This window comes from Megascapheus bottae, chromosome 5, assembly GCF_031878675.1.
Source record: "Megascapheus bottae isolate mThoBot1 chromosome 5, mThoBot2.hap1, whole genome shotgun sequence".
NCBI classification, from domain to species: Eukaryota; Metazoa; Chordata; class Mammalia; order Rodentia; family Geomyidae; genus Megascapheus; species Megascapheus bottae.
In genome coordinates, this window is record NC_143513.1 from 73,454,260 (window position 1) to 73,462,510 (window position 8,251).

Sequence of the window (8,251 nt, forward strand, 5' to 3'; positions counted from 1 at the left end):
CTAATACTTAAAAATGTAAAAAAAAAACTGAAAAGGAGGTAAAGATCTGAAATTATTTTATTTCAAAATGAATATGAAAAGAATTGAGCTTCAGAAAAATTTACTTACAGCATACAGGCAGGGAGAGAGAAAGAGGAGAGAGCAAGGGGGGAGGGAGAAACAGAAGGAGAGAGAGGGAGGGAGAGGAGAGAGATCATAAGTAGTAGCATATCAGAACCAGTGAGGGAGGAGGGGCCAACAGGAAAATCCATGATATAACATAGAAAATACTAGAAGAGCTGAGAGGTCACTCTCAGTCCAGTGCAGGGGAAGTGTCCAATCCAATTAGTGGACTAAGTTATACAGCACTGGGGAAGTAAGGTAAGTGATTAATATTAATTTTAAACATACAGTTTCACGTAATTCAGTTAAATTAAAATGGAAAAATTTCCTCCTTACCTTCTAAGCCATTTATTATGGGGGAAAATGAAAGCATGTCCCTTGCTTTGTAGTTTTCTCTCTTTTGTCATCATTTGTTGCTTTAAGTATTTCCTCTTGCCAAGAGCTTACTTAGAGCTAGGAGAAGCCCAACTGTGGCCCAATTCCAGTGTAGGTATCATTTTGACTTCCTGCTCCCTCCTAATTGTGGCTCTTGCTATAGTCTGTGTTCCTGTTCAGTGCCCTTGTTATAGTCTGTATTTTCGTTCTTTCCCGTGCCCACCCCTTTCCTCTTCATTAGCAGGGGAGTAAATCACAAATAACCCTCTGACCTTATGTTTGCCTATAGGACCTTAGTTCCCTTCTGTGCAGAGATAATGTCTTGGTTCTTTTCAGATTTCATCTGTACAGAATACAATATGAGATCATTTCCGGGTAAATTCTTCACATAGGAATTCAGTGGGATGGGTCCATTAGCAGCCATTTATTCAAAGCAAGGAAAAGGCTTGATTTACTTATTAATCTTGATTTATTTATTAATCATCTTTACTGCTTTTAAAAAGTAGTAGTATAATATGTTCTGAAGAAAACCATGACATTAGGGCAATATGAGACTCAATTAATCTATAAGCCATTAAGTAAATGAAATCTCCCAATGCATCTCTGAAGCATCAATATATTATCACAATGGCAAAGCTCTCAGCCATCACAAATAATAGCGTTAGAGTCCCAAACCCTCATGGTTCTCAGGACTGTCACCCTCTGCCTGACATTGCTTAAAGTTAGCCTGTTGCTCAGCATTGAGGCTTTCCATTGAGAGATGTTGGTGCCAGATATTCTACCAGAAATTCATCATCCTGTGAATTGCATAAAGTCCTTTCTTTGGCTACACAAGGGTGGAGGAGGTCGAATGGAGAAATTTGAAAGGGAAGAGACTTGATGTAGATTGTCGCACAGGATTCTGGGAATCCTAGCAAGCATCTCACATGCCATCTCACACCATTGCTCTCCATGCAGACACACACTACCAAATTTACTTTCTAGTTGTTAGTGTCTTAAATTTGAAATCAAAGCTCTCCTTTGAAACTATAGAGAAGGAAAAATGCTTAATCCAAATTTCTGGATCACTGAAGTGAAAACTGAAGCTTGGAAGAACAGGGGTATGTGATTTGCCTTCTATCTTCCAATAAATTTTCCTACTTTATTTTCAGTCATTACCAAATTGGGGAGCGAAGTGGGAACAGTAAGTATGAAAGGAAGGGATAAGGGAGAACTCCTGATTCAAAAGGTAGTCAGAAAAAGCCCAGGCATCTGAAACAGTATGACCATAAACAAAGGAGGTTATTTTTATCATGTTTATGTAGGGTGTCCAAATCTCTGTGTGTATGGGAGAGGGCTTATTATTAGCAGTGGGAAAAGGAGGTTGCCAAATTTAGAGCTCACTCGACATTCATGAACTTAGAAACACCAGGCAAATTCAAAACTTCTTGTTTGTATCTGGGTTGATTTATCCTTGGTAAGATAAACTGGGTTTTATTCTGAGCAATAAAACAATTTCCTCAAACAAAATTTAAATTAGGGCTTTGTTCATGTTGGTATGTAAATATATAGACATATAGATATATACCCTATGTATATATTATAGATATATACATGTAGATGTATGTATATGTTTAGATATGCTGTAAATCAGGCTACTAGATGAGTATGTTGCATACAAAGTATTCCTTTTCTCTTGTTTTCCCTTTTATTGTTATCTGTAAGTAGTTGTATAAAGGAGTTGCAGTAAACTCGTCCAACCACTATGGAAAGCAGTGTGGCAGTGCCTCAAAAGGCTAAACATAGAACTCCCCTATGACCCAGCAATTCTACTTCTTGGCATTTACCCAATCATCCAGAAACAAGGACATACTAAACCCACTAGTACAACAATGTTCATTGCAGCACTATTCACCATAGCAAAGATATGGAACCAACCTAGATGTCCCTCAGTTGATGAGTGGATCAACAAGTTGTGGTATTTGTACACAATGGAATTCTATGCTGCTGTCAGAAAGAATGACATCGCCCCATTTGTTAGGAAATGGAAAGACTTAGAAAAAATCATATTAAGTGAAGTAAGCCAGACTCAAAGGAACTTAGGCTCAATGGTTTCCCTCATTCGTCATAATCAGTAGAAACCTTGGGCTCTACTAGCAGAGATTTGCAATAGAGCAAAACCTAGATACATAAGGACATATAATGTGAAGCTAATTGAAAGGACCTCCAGGATAGTGAAACAAAAGCCATATAATGAATGATTGTTGTCCTTAATGTACTATGTTGTCTCTCATCTCCTTTGCTGTCCCTTGGTTATCTCATATTGGTATAGTATCTCACTTTGTTATCAGATATATTGAATTTATTTGTATTTGGATATTTGAAATTTGATAGGGAAGGGGGGAAAACCAAGATGGGTGGGGGTGTGGGGGGGGAGGGAAACGGGTACCAAGACATGTGAAAGGGTATCAATGTATGTGAATTAATGCACCTTCTATCTGGCAAATATCATGTAACCCTTTTACTAATTACAATAAAAAAAATAAAGGAGTTGCAGTTTCACAAAGCAGTTTATGAATACAGTCTGGCTTGGTGCTTGAAATCAAAGCTACAGGTCTCAAATCCACAATCTCACAATGAAAAGTTGTTCAAGAACCTATACAGGGAAAGATGAATGCTACCTCACAATGATAATATATTCTGTTGCTTCCAAAAGTGTAGTGTCTGACCTTCATATAATGAAGAGCTGTCATGTCCTTTCTGATACAGTGATGAGTAAGACAAATGAGAGATGAAATATAAAAGGTCTTATTGTATAGGCTAGGAAGAAGAAGTCACTTATGAGCTACATTCTCTTGGTCACAAATATAAATTTTGGAATATACTGCAGCAGGAGGAGGAGAATTTCTGAGGTTCCTCAATAGAAAATAGAAGAGTAGAATAAAAGATTAGCCTTGGGCCTGGAGTTTGGCCTAGTGGGAGAGAGCTTGCCTAGCATGCCCCTGGAGCAGGGATTGATTCATCAGTACCGCATATATAGAAAAGGCCAGAAGGGGTATTGTGGCTTACGTGGTAGAGCTCTAGCTTTGAAAAAGCACAATGTCAGTGCTCAAGCCCTGAGTTCAAACCCCAGGACTGGTATACACACACACACACACACACACACACACACACACACACACACACTCTTAACCTTCATCTTTGTTTAGGTATTGGGGCAACCCAAACAAATTCTAAAAGACTGAATCACGATAGCTATAATTAGAGAGACGTATTTGTTCACACATAAGAAAATTATAGGTTTTTTATGATAAGAAATCCCTCTATGGTTTGTAGCTGAGAAAAATGTTTACTTTGTGCATCTATTAAGTTCTTGTTCTTAGGAGATGCCTCCCTGACTTCAAATCCTGGCATTTCCTTCTACTAGCTCTGTGGTGAGGGGTGTGTTTTACTCCATGTCCTTGCTTTCCTCAAAGATGAAAAGAAATAGTACTAGAAACTTTCTTACAGAATACTTTGAGAATTTCCACAGCAGTCCTTCACAAGATGCATAGCGTATTGTTGCTGGTTATGGTTTTTTTTCTAGGAACATCTTTTCATTACTATTGATTGGAAAGACTTGCCCATTTACTCAAAAATATGTCCCAAGACTCTACCCTTTACAGAATTCTCAGTGATATCACTAACTTTCCGGGACCCCTAATATTCTTTGGCATGAATTTGTTTTGTGTTTCCAATTAGGATGTTTGTTTTATTCTGTTTTGTTGTTCATGTTTTTCAGCCAATGAAAGAAGAACTGCTTTCTTGACTTTCTAAACTGTTGCTAAAAGGTACTGGACAGCGCATTGTCTCTCCCCACAGCCCAGGGCCCTATAGGGGCCTGGCTGGAGCAGTGGGCTCTAATCCAGTCTCACTCTGCACAGAGAACTATCCAGTTTGGTTGACATACGACCCCTACCGGCCCGACCTCATCCTCTAGTTGCTATTTATCTCTCCATCCTTTCTACTGTGCCTCTCAGAAATCTTGACATATCTAGATACGTTTCATACAGTTGCCTCTTTTTCTATGATCTTTCTGGAATTCATGCAAATAATGGGATATGGGTAATAACTAAAGTTTTAGATTTGTAAAAATCCAAGGATATTCTCACCACCTTCTGGTTTTTCCTTTTCATCTTTATCTTCATGTGTGCACAGTATTTTTTTTTAACCAAATACCCTTCCTGTAACATCACTGAAAGGACAGAACTCTTTAGGGTCTGCCCCATGTCTTTTTCTCCCTTCTCAGTCTACATTCTGTAAGATGTCATCCTGTTCTTCAGATTTAAATTCCATCAATAAGCCACAAGTTCAAGGTCTTGTTTTAGATCTCAACTTCTCTGATCACCATATTGTTACTACCCAACCCCAAAACTTACTGTTTGAAGTTACAGTTGATTGGGTTACATACAACCCAAACTTCAGACTTAATGCAATCCTTTAAATCTTCCTCATTTAAAAGAATATCCCATTTGTTTCAGGAAAAACCCTGCAAAATCAAAAATGATTCCCTATACATTTTTTCCACTCACATCTCCATGCGATCTGCCAAGTGTTCTCTGTGAACCCTACAAACACCCCACCTCGCCTCACTCTCAGACGTCCCCACCTTTTGTTCTGACTTACCCTGTCACAGCAACCAGAGCCTTCTCTAAAGCAATTTATTTCTAGTATTTTCAACAATTGTCTACAATTAGGATAAAAGTCATTTTGAAAGCACAGAGGGAATTTTGTGTCTAATATGAACTTTATATTACCCCCTTCTAGCTTGTTACTATCTGGCAGGCCCTCTTCGGCTTTCTAGGTGTCATCTTCAGTTTTCCATCTGTATATATTTTGGCCCAATTCTGTTCCTTCTGTCTAGGCAATTGTAATATCATTCACTGGATTGGAAATATTTTCATAGAGGTTTATTTTGGCTTAAATGAATTTTAACAGAAAGATATCCTGGGACACTGGTTTCTTTTGCTTATGTTTCCTTTTTATATTAATTCAATTATACTGAATTACACTCCTTTAATTTATAAGACTTATTTAAATGTACAACTTATTTTTTGACTAATTTAGTTTGTGTCTTGACCCGATCCATACTGTAAATTCGTCAGCAAATGACAACTATTTTTCTTGTCATTGAAAATATAGATTTAAATCTTACCACATATACAATGAATATTTCTTACATCCATTAGTTAAGCTAGTTAGTAGATGCTGGACTTCCAGAGGGTGTCTGGTCTCAGTCCATGAATCTTTTGGAAGTTATATGCAAGAAGTAATGATCGTGATGATGAAAGTGATGCCATGTAGCCATTTCTATGTGTCGGGCCTAGGCACAGGTATTTTGTTTTCATTGATTCATTCATACACAAGAGGCTCCTAAGTGCAAGATGGTGTTTACTGCAATAAATACTGCCTCTGTTAAAAAAGACAGTTTATCAGGAGAGCCCCTCTGCAAGTGATGTGCGTGGAAATATTCTGAAGGAAGTGGCTAGAGGATGAAAAGCACAAGACTTGAGGATGTCAGAAATACTCTGGAATGAAAGCTAGGGATAACGAATTTCTACTTGAGAAAATCTGTATTATCCTGGAAAGTAGCTTAGGGATGATCAGAGATTGAGAAGTGTGAACTGGGGCTATGGGGTGAAGAAGAGTAGTTGGCTCTGCTTAGTGACTGTGTATATGGAAACAGTACACTGAATTCCATTAACAGGCTCTAAAATTATTATGCCCAGTTTTGTTTTCCCCTTATCACACTTCACATTCTATGTGATAGGTGCCATTAATCCCTGGTAATGAGTGACATTTGAGGGTAGGGGAGAAACCAAGGTTTGAAGGTAAAGCCTTTCCGCTGAGTATGGAGCTACCTACAGAAAGTCTGTAATTCTTTGGTAGTCTCTTTATATATAATCATATCACCCAGTATTATCTGTCTCCTCTTTAAAACAAAGTCTATCAGTTCCCACTTTGCTGCTTAACAGATCGATACTCTGTTACAGATTCAGTCCACAGCATACTAAATGCTGTCTGCTCTCCACCCTCACATGATTTGAGTTCTTATCATTACTTGTATGTCCCTTATACTACCAGCCTAAAATGCCTCCAGCTCTTCTTCAACAAAACCTGTCCCCCTAAAAAAAATCAGAAACTAAAGCCTCTACATCTGCCCAAATTAATCTCATACAATAAATCATTTTACACAAGATGACATTGCAATTCATACAAGAAGGGAACAGTAAGGAATGTTTTTAACATTTTATTTTGTTATATTTTCTCAATTGATGATCCAAGCTCAAGAACTAATATATGAGAATATTCAGAGCCTAAACCATGAAAATCAATGTGATAAATATTCCTTGCCTTCAAGGTATCTAATGAGATTTTTGTTGTATAAATTTTAACATCCATTGTTTCTTTAATATGGTGAGAATTTCATTGCAACTTTTCTAGGACAAAGCTTAAAACTGACTGCCAGCTTGTTAATCTAGACTGGCCCCGAGCCTTCTTTTTACTACTAAAATGTAGCAAAGCAAGTTCACATGATTCTACTGTATAAACTTCAAGAAGATGTATAGATTGGATGATATAGAAATAGAAATAAACTTTCAGACAGACAGAAGGACAGACAGACAGACAGACAGACAGACAGACAGACAGACAGACATGGAAGGTCCATCCTGAGTCCTCCAGCTCTAGGCTTGACTGAGAAGATAAGTACAGCCACACGAGTGAGTCTGAGGAAGGCCTGCAATAGAAATTCCTGGCTTAAAAACAAAATGTTCATCAGTAAATTACCATGATCTGACTGAGAGACAATTTACATTGCACAACAATCGATAAATGAGAAAACAGCAAGATAGTGAAGTGAACCTAACATTTTCCTTTCAACTCCACCTGAGCCAATAGTCAAAATTGTATGAGCAATGTAAACATTACAGGTGAAATAAAAGAAAGGATTATACTATATGTGAAGCAGAAAACTACAACAATTAGTTTTTTTTAATATGAATGCTTGTTGCCACATTTCTGTATTTTAATACCACTTGTAGAAATACAGTATGAAAATAGAGGGGAATGACAAAAGACACATGCAGGTGACAGTGGTTTCAGCAACATGTTATAATGCTCAGGCATTACTGTTCACCTTCCTACCTGTTAACTGCCCTTCAGGTTCAAGGGTTTGATTTACTTGTACCAGACATTAAGTGGAGACGATGAAACATGATTCAATCCTACCATTCCAGAAAAGAGCAAAATAATTCATCATGTCGGGTTGTTTTTGAAATGAATAAAAATTAGTTTGGAGGAGAGATGAAGGGAGAAGAACACGTCGATGAAGCAAAACGAACTAGAATCTCAGAAATCATTAACAGTGATTTCATTCCATCACAGTGGGTCAGCCACATGGCATGCTGATTGAAGAAGGCACATTTGGTGCTCTGGGAGACAGCAGCAGCAGACAGAGGAACTGGCAGAGAATCCAAGCGCATCAGGCCACCAGGACAGCCTGAACTACACTCATTCAGCAAGCATAGTGGTTTCTCCATTTCCAGCTCCAGTTGTAGATCAGGTTTTTTCGGTTTAAATTTGAAGGCTAGAAAATGGAAAGCCTCATCTTCATTTCCTTTCTCTATCCCTTTCTTATAATCTTCCAACTTCGCAATAAATTGGAATGCATCTGTCTTTCTGTGTCTTGTGGGGCTTATGTGATAGGTACTGGGGGGCTGGGGGAGGACTTCTGACAGCAGTTGGCTTCATAGTA